The sequence below is a fragment of the Camelina sativa genome, chromosome 1 (genome assembly GCF_000633955.1).
Source record: "Camelina sativa cultivar DH55 chromosome 1, Cs, whole genome shotgun sequence".
In the NCBI taxonomy this organism is placed as follows: Eukaryota; Viridiplantae; Streptophyta; class Magnoliopsida; order Brassicales; family Brassicaceae; genus Camelina; species Camelina sativa.
The window spans coordinates 9982179-9993059 of record NC_025685.1 but is presented as its reverse complement, the minus strand read 5'-3'; the positions used below and the strand labels follow the sequence as shown (position 1 = coordinate 9993059).

At 37.1% G+C, this 10881-nt stretch overlaps 1 pseudogene; it reads left to right on the top strand.

The window, feature by feature from the left end:
- On the top strand, positions 254–6231 carry LOC104786319 (annotated as a pseudogene).

Sequence of the window (10881 nt, the reverse complement as noted above, 5' to 3'; positions counted from 1 at the left end):
ATATATTGAACAATCACCTACCTAATCTTTGGAATAAGAAGAAGAAGACGGGGTGTAAAAAATTACATGGCTCGAGGAAGAGAGCGAGTAGTGATAAATGCTTTTTCTAAACTTTATTAACGACAAAAATATCAGTGACCACATTTTATAAATACAGCAAAAACAGAGTTTTCCTTCATTGTCTTTCTCATTAAATGGTAAGAGAGCCCCCTACACCCACCGCGTGCCTCTCGTTTGTAGTCAGTCACAGTGGGATACACACAATTCATGAATTCGAGATTACGTAATCAAAAGTACAATTCCAATAAGCCGTTTAATCTCGATTCAGTATTTTAGATATGGACTTCGATACGTTCGTTTACATAAGCGAACAACATCAACCTCACGTCCTGGTTTCATAAAGGCCGAAGCTTTGTTCTTATTTTTTGGTTTGCTGGTTGATTGAGCTCTGTTGCTTGTTTCTACAATGGTGGTCTCAATTGGTACGATTTTTTTACCCTTTTGTTACTCAATCATTGCTACTTTGTCTTCTTTGAGGTTCTTTCCTAGGAAAAATACAAACTATTTAGAATCTAACAGAGTTCAATCATTGATACTATCTATGGTGGGATCTTTTAGAATCACCTCACTTGGCTTCTTGTGTTCCTCTAAACGACAAACAAAGAAAAAAACTATTATAAACTGCGTATTATGATTTGCTAACTCTTATCTCTTGTGATGGTTTTTTTCTTTTCTTTTTGTATAATAAATAATGCAGGGAGCGTTCCATGGTGTGACGTTGAACTGAATTTGGCTTCTTCTTGCTTCCAACGAACAGCTACAGATGTCCCAAATCTCTTGTTTCTCTCCATCTTCTACTTGATATTGATAGCTGGTTCTGTTTCCAACCATTTTGTTGTAAGCCGCCGCAAGAAAGGATGGGTCTTTGTGGTTGCTGCTATATGCTGTGTTATTACTAGCATCGTTTTCCTTGGTGTTGGGTTAAACAGTCTGGTTCATGGTGCTAGTGACGTCAATGAAACCTCATGGATTGCTTGCTTTGTTGAAGGGATCATTTGGGTCTCACTTGCGGTTTCCATGCTTGTTAATGGCTCCAAGTGGATTAAGATTCTTGAATCTGTTTGGTGGGCGTCTTTTGCTTTGTTGGATTTAGCAGTAAAGAGTGTGATGCTTTTGCAGGGAAATGGTATCCGAATCTTCGACGTCATAACCTCGCCCATGAGTATTTTGCTTCTCATTTGCTCATGGATGAATTTGAGATCTTCTTCTGCAGCAGCTCATGTCTGCAGCGAAACAGGACTATCTGATCCTCTATTAACTGAAAATCCTAGAAAAGAACGTGCAAGGTTAGCAACAGCTGGATTTTTCAGCAATATGTCCTTCTCTTGGATGAATCCTTTACTCTCGTTGGGATTCAAGAGACCACTATCCCGAGAAGATATCCCAAGTGTACTCCCTGAGGATGAGGCTGAATTAGCTTACAATAAATTTTCTCAAGCATGGGATTCTCTTCTTGCAAATGGAAGCTCGACTGAGGAAAGAAACTTGGTGTTTAGAGCCGTTGCAAAAGTTTACTTCAAGGAGAACATATTCATCACCGTTTGTGCATTTTTCAGAACAGTTGCGGTTGTATCTCTTCCATTAATGCTATACGTCTTTGTGGATTATGCAAATAGTGACCACAGGGATATCCGCAGTGGTTTCTTCAACTTAGCTTGTCTTGTTATGCTGAAGCTAGTTGAATCCTTGTCAATGAGACATTGGTATTTTGCATCAAGAAGATCAGGAATGAGGATTAGATCAGCGCTAATGGTAGCTGCATACAAAAAACAGCTAAAGCTATCAAGTTTGGGGAGGAAAAGGCATTCATCTGGTGAGATTGTGAATTATATTGCCGTGGATGCGTATCGTATGGGAGAATTCTTATGGTGGTTCCACTCCGGATGGAGCCTTACACTGCAGCTTTTGCTTTCTACAGCTGTACTTTTTGGAGTGGTTGGAGTAGGAGCTTTTCCTGGTTTAATTCTTCTTCTCCTGTGTGGTCTCCTTAATCTGCCATTCGCAAAGATGCTACAGAACTGCCAGACCGAGTTCATGATCGCACAGGATAAGCGATTGAGGTCCACCTCAGAGATTTTGAACAGCATGAAAGTCATTAAGCTGCAGTCATGGGAAGAGGAGTTCAAGAAAAAGATAGAATCATGTCGTGATGATGAATTCAAATGGTTGGCCAAGGCTCAGCTGACAAAGGCCTTTGGTACTTTCCTGTATTGGATGTCTCCAACAATAGTTTCTTCTGTTGTTTTCGTGGGATGTGCTCTATTCAAGAGCGCGCCGCTGAACGCAAGCACCATTTTCACGGTTTTAGCTACCCTAAGAGTTATGTCAGAGCCTGTTAGAACTATACCTGAGGCAATTTCTGCTATCATCCAAGTCAATGTCTCTTTCAATAGATTAAACAACTTCTTGCTTTATGACGAGCTAAAGATTGATGAAAGTGAAAGAAGTGGTCTAGAGAAATCTGGGACAACAGTGGACATACAAGCAGGCAACTTCAGTTGGGATCCAGAAACTAAGATTCCAAATCTTCGAAATATACATTTGGGAATTAAGCATGGGCAAAAAGTTGCGGTTTGTGGGCCAGTTGGGGCAGGAAAATCATCATTGTTGCATGCAGTACTTGGAGAAATACCTAGAGTTTCTGGAACTGTAAGCAAAACAGCCGCCAAGCTGACTTTCACTTTGTTCATTCAGTATAATATGTTGTTCAAAACTGTTTCCTTGATGTTGTCCAATTGGAAAACAGGTAAAAGTCTCTGGGTCTATCGCTTATGTTTCTCAGACCTCGTGGATTCAAAGTGGTACCATCCGGGACAATATTCTCTATGGGAAGCCCATGGAAGCTGAAAGATACAGTGCTGCTATACAAGCATGTGCGTTGGATAAAGATATGAACGGTTTTGGACATGGTGACCTCACAGAAATAGGACAAAGAGGGATTAATTTGAGCGGAGGACAAAAGTAAAGGATTCAGCTGGCACGTGCTGTCTATGCAGACGCCGATGTTTACCTCCTTGATGATCCTTTTAGTGCTGTGGATGCACATACAGCTGGAGTTCTTTTTCATGTAAGTGAGAACATTGCTTTCAAAGAAGCTTTTTATGATGACTCTTCCTTAATATGTTGAACTGTGACTGCAGAAATGTGTTGAGGATGCGCTGAAGGGAAAAACTGTCATTCTAGTCACTCACCAAGTCGAGTTTCTCTCAGACGTTGATCAAATTCTGGTAAAACTTGATTGGCACCAAGTGAAAAAAAAAACTGTATGTCTTGACTGTTAAATTATTAATTCTTTGATGATCTTAATCAGGTTATGGAGGAAGGAAGAATTACTCAGTTAGGAAAGTATGAGGAGCTCTTATTGTTGGGGACTGCATTCCAACAGCTGGTGAATGCTCATAATGACGCAGTAACTGTATTACCTTTAGCGAGTAATGAAAGCCTCCGAGATCTTAGGAAAGGGGGTCAAAACAGAGATACTAGAAACATGTCGGTTGTAGAAAAAATCGGAGAAGAGATCAACACAACGGATGTTCCAGGGGTACAACTTACACAAGAAGAAGAAAAAGAGAGCGGTTATGTTGGGTTGAAACCTTTCTTGGACTATGTCCGTGTCTCTCGAGGATGGTGTCTTCTATGGTCAAGTGTACTTGGTCAGGTTGGCTTTGTAGTTTTTCAGGCTGCATCAACATACTGGCTGGCTTTTGCCATCGGGATCCCTGAACTCACTAATACAATGCTTATTGGAGTCTATAGCATTATCTCAACTCTTAGTGCTGGTTTCGTATACGCGAGAGCTGTTACGGTTGCTCATCTTGGACTAAAAGCTTCTGAAGCCTTCTTCTCTGGTTTCACAAATGCAGTCTTTAAAGCCCCGATGCTTTTCTTTGATTCTACTCCCATTGGGCGCATTCTCACTCGAGTAAGATCACTTTTCATGTCTATGAATCATGTATATGAATACATTTACAGCTCAATGTATGATGTAGTTGAATGTAACATTTGCAGGCTTCGTCTGATTTGAACGTCTTGGACTTTGACATCCCCTTTGCATTCATATTTGTGGTAGCACCGGTTGTTGAGCTCGCTGCAGCTCTTATCATCATGACATATGTGACATGGCAAGTAATTATCATAGCTCTTCTTGCTTTGGCAGCCACAAAAGTTGTTCAGGTACATGTTGCGATTTTACTGCCTTTTCAGTTCGTTTATGCAGCAAAGAAGTCATTATTAACACCCGCTTCTTTGTTGAAAAATAAGATTACTATTTAGCCTCTGCAAGGGAGCTTATTAGAATCAATGGAACAACCAAAGCTCCAGTGATGAATTATGCTGCAGAAACCTCACTTGGAGTGGTGACAATACGAGCTTTTGGAACGGTAGAGAGATTCTTTAAAAACTACTTACAACTAGTTGATGCAGATGCCGTGCTATTCTTTCTGTCCAATGCAGCCATGGAGTGGGTGATTCTGAGGATAGAGACTCTGCAGAATGTGACCTTGTTCACTTGTGCACTTCTGCTTATCCTTATCCCCAAGGGCTACATAGCTCCAGGTACATGAATTCTTTTAACTCTTCACATCACATTTTCACAGCTTATGTCAATATAGCATGAGATTTTGTTCGAAAAAATCTGTTATATTTAAGGTATTCATCAAACTGAAAAGTTCTGCATGAACGTGTGCTTATGTGTTGCAGGCCTCGTAGGGCTTTCACTCTCCTATGCATTAACACTGACACTAACTCAGGTGTTTCTGACCCGATGGTATTGCACCTTATCGAATTCAATCATATCAGTAGAGAGGATAAAACAATATATGAATATACCAGAAGAAGCTCCTGCAATTGTGGAGGACAGAAGACCACCTTCCTCATGGCCTTCCACTGGTACAATTCACTTGCAGGAGCTTAAGGTTAGAAGAAAACATATGTGTTACAAGATTAGAGTAATAACTAGTAATTATGCTTAAGGCATTGATTTGCGTGCTTAATTTGTTTCAGATAAGATATCGCCCAAATGCTCCATTAGTTCTCAGAGGAATCTCTTGCACATTCAGGGAAGGGACAAGAGTAGGAGTTGTTGGGAGAACAGGTAGTGGGAAGAGCACTTTAATCAGTGCTTTGTTTCGTTTGGTAGAACCAGCAAGTGGTTGCATATTGATTGATGGCATTGACATAAGTAAGATTGGCCTAAAGGACCTAAGAATGAAACTCAGCATCATTCCTCAAGAACCAACTCTTTTCCGTGGTTGCATAAGGACCAACCTTGATCCTTTAGGTGTTTACTCCGACGACGAAATATGGAAGGTGAAATAAAAAATTGAATGGGATTTCTATATCGAAAGACTGAAACCTTCCTAATAAAATTGTTTCTTTTGCAGGCTCTTCAGAAGTGTCAGCTCAAGAAGACGATTAGCAACCTGCCTAATAAGCTTGATTCTTTAGGTAATTGAAAAACTGTAGTGTTTCATTTCATTTCACAGTATGGGCGTTTTACTTATGTTAATCTTGTGTTATTGGTGGGACGAAATGAGAAGTGAGTGATGAAGGAGAGAACTGGAGCGTGGGACAGAGACAACTGTTCTGTCTTGGAAGAGTACTGTTAAAAAGAAACAAAATATTAGTGTTAGATGAAGCTACAGCTTCCATTGATTCAGCCACTGATGCAATCATTCAGAGAATCATAAGAGAGGAGTTTGCAGATTGCACGGTGATAACAGTTGCACATAGAGTACCAACAGTCATAGACAGTGACATGGTCATGGTTCTCTCCTTTGGTAAACAACATTTTTCTCTCTTATGAACCAATGTATGGAGACTGATTCTTACTTCTCCAAGCTTGTTGCTGAGTGTTGGGCTAGTTGCAGAGGAAACTCTTCTAAAAATCTCCAGTTATAGAGGTCATCATCAATGCTTGGTCTATCTGCTACTGAAACGTCAGAGACGTGAACCATCTTCCATTGTTGTAGTTTTGAACCCCAAAAAAATGATTCGTTATCAAAGCACGGATAATGATAGTATAGTAGCTCGGAATATGCCAGAAGAAGATGGACGTGTATTGTCGCGTCTCACATACCGTCTATGTGCATAGTATCATATGTTTATTCCTGTTTGTATACCTTTTGTGATAGACCGATAAAAGGGTTAAATTTTATTCTCATGTGAGAAGTTCTCCTGCCATATGTGAGTTTATGAATGGTTTAATTCTGGTTTTAGAATTAAAAATTAATTATTTATATGAATTATAATAAAATTGTAAAATTTTATTAGTTAGAAACTCATTTTGAGCAAATCTTTTTTATTTACAAAGTACTCCCTCAAATTTTTTTATGTTATCATTTATACCTAAACAAAATTATATAATTATATTTTATAATAACATAAAATTTATATTTAAAACCATACTAAATAAACATAAAATTTTAAATAATAATAACATATGTTTAATTAAAAAGAAAATAAACACACCGAACTAGTGATTTAATAATTGGATAGACAAATCAAAGACAAATAAGTTCATTTGTTACTTTGAAACACATTAGTTGATCATTTTGTGAGAAAAGTATATTAATAATGATGTTTAAAAAATATGTATAACTCATTGTATCCTCTATTTATGTTTTGTGATGAAATTTTATTTTTAATAACATTCCAATTTTGTTGGATACTTTTTTTTAACTAATATAAGTGGATAGAATTTGTAAATTTTAAAACTAAAAGACTATGGTAGGAGTTAAAATGAAATATATCTAAATTATTTATTTAGAGTGCATGCAGATTCACACCAATATTTTAGTAAATATTTATTTGACATGAAAATCTACCTAACGTTTATGTATGTGCAATATAACATCCATAGAGTTGTTCAAAAATAAAAGTGAAGTCGTTCACCATTGAATCATCCAAAAACTAGTATATAACATGGACCTATTAAATCTCACAAGCCGAAAATAAAATAAAAATATTTCATGAAATTAAATTTTTTTTTGTTTCACTATATTTACTTTTCAATCATTCGTTTATATAACAGTTTAAGGTTATTTTATGGATCCTCAAGCAATTTTAGCGAGTTTCCGGTCAACAAATAAATTTTCAAAAGTCTTATATTCAATTTGGGCATACGGTGGATTCAAATTTGCAGGAGAAACTTAAAGGTGTTTTGGGGATAACGAATTTGGGGCGTATGAACACCTACTTAGGCATACCTAAGAGTTTGGGAGGCTATAAAACGAAAATCTTTTCTTTTGTTCAAGAACGATTACAAGCACGAGCTGGTGGATGGCCTACTAAGCTGTTATCAAAGGGTGGGAAAGAGGTCATGATTAAGTCTGTTGCAACGGAGGTTCCAAATTTTGTTATGTCCTGCTTTCGTCTTCCGAAAACGGTCACGCAAAAGCTTAATAATGCGATTTCCAATTTTTGGTGGAGCTCATATGGCCAATCGCGAGGGCTCCATTGGGTGGATTGGGATAAGATTTTGTCTTAGCAAGCCACACAGGGGATTGAGTTTTCGTTGCTTGGATGATTGTAATACGGCATTGCTGTCTAAGCAGCTCAGGCGGTTGATTACGGTCCTGGATTCCCTATTTGCTAGGGTCTTTACGGGATGTTACTATAGGCATTCTGATCCTCTGGATCAAATCAAATCCTACTCATCGTCATATAGATGGCGCAATATGGTAGTTGCTCGCTCTCTGGTAAGTAAAGGAACCATTAAAAGGGTAGGCTCTGGGGACACCATTTCAGTATGGTCTGATCCCTGGATCCCTGCCTAATCCTCGAGACCAGCGCTAAGCTCTGGGTCGACTTTCGACCCCTCGCTTCGAGTAAAATCTTTCGTTGACAGGACTACTAATTCCTGGGATATGACTTTTCTTTCGGCCACTTTTGAGCCATAAGATGTTGCCATCATTTCTGCTATACCTTTAGGATTTCTGAATCCTCCAGATATGCTGGATTGGCATTTTACAAAGACATGCACTTATACGGTTAAATTTGGGTATCATGTTTTACGGCAAGATATATCGGCTAGGACTACCTGTGGTCCAAATATCACACCGCTTCAAGCTTTTATCTGGAAGATCATGTGTCCTCCAAAAATACGGCATTTTTTTATGGCATGTAATAATTGGGTGTGTTGCAGTCACATCGAACCTTCGGCGACGAGGAATGAGTTGTGATGTTGAGTGTGCGCTCTGTGGTTTTCCGGTAGAGACAATTAATCATGCTCTCTTCGAATGTCCCCCAGCGAGGCAAGTTTGGGCTTTATCCTCATTTCCAACAATGTTGGGCATTTTTCCTTTTGAGTCCATTTTTACAAATATGGATTTCTTATTTTAGGGAATACAACAAATCCCTAATCCGGTTGTGTATCCATGGATATTGTGGTATATTTGGAAGGCTATGAACGATAGAATCTTTTCGAATCTAGATTCAAATCCGCTTGCTATTTTACGCCTGGCAGAGGATGAATATAAAGATTGGTTTATGGCACAGGTGGACGATATGGTCGACACCTTTCCCGGGGTCCCACGTATCATCTCTGGTAGTGGGAGTGGGCTGGCGGTTGATAACTCTGTTACACGTTATCGTTGTTTTGTAGATGGTTTTTGGAAAGCGACAGACCAATATGCTGGTCACGGATGGTATTGTACCTCTTCAGGGGGGAGGCTCCTACTATGGGAGCAGCAAACCTTCGTCGCAGTCTTACGCTTCTTCATGCAGAGATGGAGGCCATTGTCTGGGCGATGCAATGTATGATTGGCACAGATAATCAGGATGTCGTTTTTCTTACCGACTGCTCCGACTTGGTAAATATGGTGTTTTTGCTTTCAGAGTGGCCCGCTTTCAAGCCGTATTTAGAGGAGATTCAAGTGGATAAAGAGGAGTTCCGTTCTTTTTCCTTAGCATTAATCCCCTGTACACAGAATGGTAAAGTAGATAATCTGACACAACATTCGTTCAGTTTTGTATCAGGTTACCTATATAAACAATGTTCTTTTCATATTGGCTCTCTTACCTAATCAGTTGTTGTTAAAAAAAAAAACTATTCAAATATTTTGACAGTGTTTTTTCAAAAAATGAATTTTGATTATTTATACATTTTACACATATTTATCTTGTCAACTAGTATGGATGTAAATCCATCTGGTTTTAACTTATAAAAATATTTACAGAAATTAGAATCTCAAAGTGTTCAATATTAGAAATATTACACAAATCAACTCCTAATCATTGGAATAAGAAGGGTTCACATTCTTCTAAATCCGCCTTTTGGGCTCTGAGTGAAAATTACATTGCTCGAGGAAGTGCTGCAACGTTGAGACGATGCTTCGTATTTTTTGTTGTATTGTATCAGTAAATAACCACATGTCAGTGAAGAAACAGAGTTTTTTTTTTTTGTTTTGTTTCCTCACCTGCATTAATGGTAAGAGACCCCTCCCTCCTCCTCCGGGCGTGATTCTCGTTTTGGATTCACAGTCATACGGGGTTGTTGGGTCAGACGACTTCATTCATTCTCAGCCTAATTGGTTAGTTCATGAATAAAATATTAACAATTTTGATTTACAGTCTTGAGCTAAAAATATCTTTTCTTATCTTCATCTTGAATTCAGATGCAAATAAGGGGAGGTATTGGTTTAGGATTTAGAAAGAATTTTAATGACTTTATGTTCTTGCTGATTGTTAGAATCATAGAAAATTGAAAGTTAAAAATGAAGGATTCTAAGAGATTGTTTAGGAAGTTTTTTAAAATCTTGATGATTTGTTTTTTCTAATCTTGTAAAATCTTTCTATTTGATGAAAGAATTTTCATGACTTTTGTTATGAAGGAAATGATATAAAATCCTAAACCAATAACATAAAATTTGAATTCATTAACAATCCAAGATTCTTTTGTTTTACTTGAATAACATAAAACTTTTAATGACTTTATAAAACTCTTAATCTAATAACACTAGATTTATCAAAATTTTAGATAACTTTTTACAAATCCACAACCAATAACACCAAATTTTTAAAGAGTTTTTAAAAGTCTTGATTGAATAACAACATATTTTACCTAACTTTTAAAGTCATTAAAATTCTTTATAAATCCTAAACCAATACCTCCCCTAACTTTATTTAATATATTTTAAATAAAAATTATTAATTAAGAACTCCCTTCACCGGAATAAAATTTAATACTTATTTAACTATTTAAGAGACCACTGGTGTGACAAACTGACAATATTTATAAATTACTGCAAATAGTCAAAATGCATCACAAATTATATACACAATTAAAATAGTACAAACCTAGTAATTTTAAAAACCTAATATGTAGGTTATATTGCTTATAGATGCTTAGTCCACATATTTGCCAAAACAATTTTGTCATTAATGCAAAATAACTTGTAAAATGGTAAACCAACTGTTTTTTTTTTTCCAAAACGAAATGAACCATTTATATTTTTTTTGGGCAAAAAAATGAACCATTTATATAGTATTTGTATATAATATTAAAATAACTAAAGCCAAAATTAATCAAAATAGGTAAAATAAAATAAATTATAGTCCACTAAACATAAATGTTTGGGCTAACTTTTCAATCAATACAGAAAATAAATGAAAACTATACCACTCGCAGAAATTGATTGGTGCCAATTGCCAAGCCAACAAATGAGAAGTGACAAGTAACAAATATCTTTTGTTTTATTTTTAACCGATTTTTGTTCGTATCTTTCTTTGACGGACAACACTTTTACTTTCTCCCCTCCATTAATGGTAACAGAGCCCCACACACACACACACATATTACTCTCGCTTGGTTTGCATTGATAT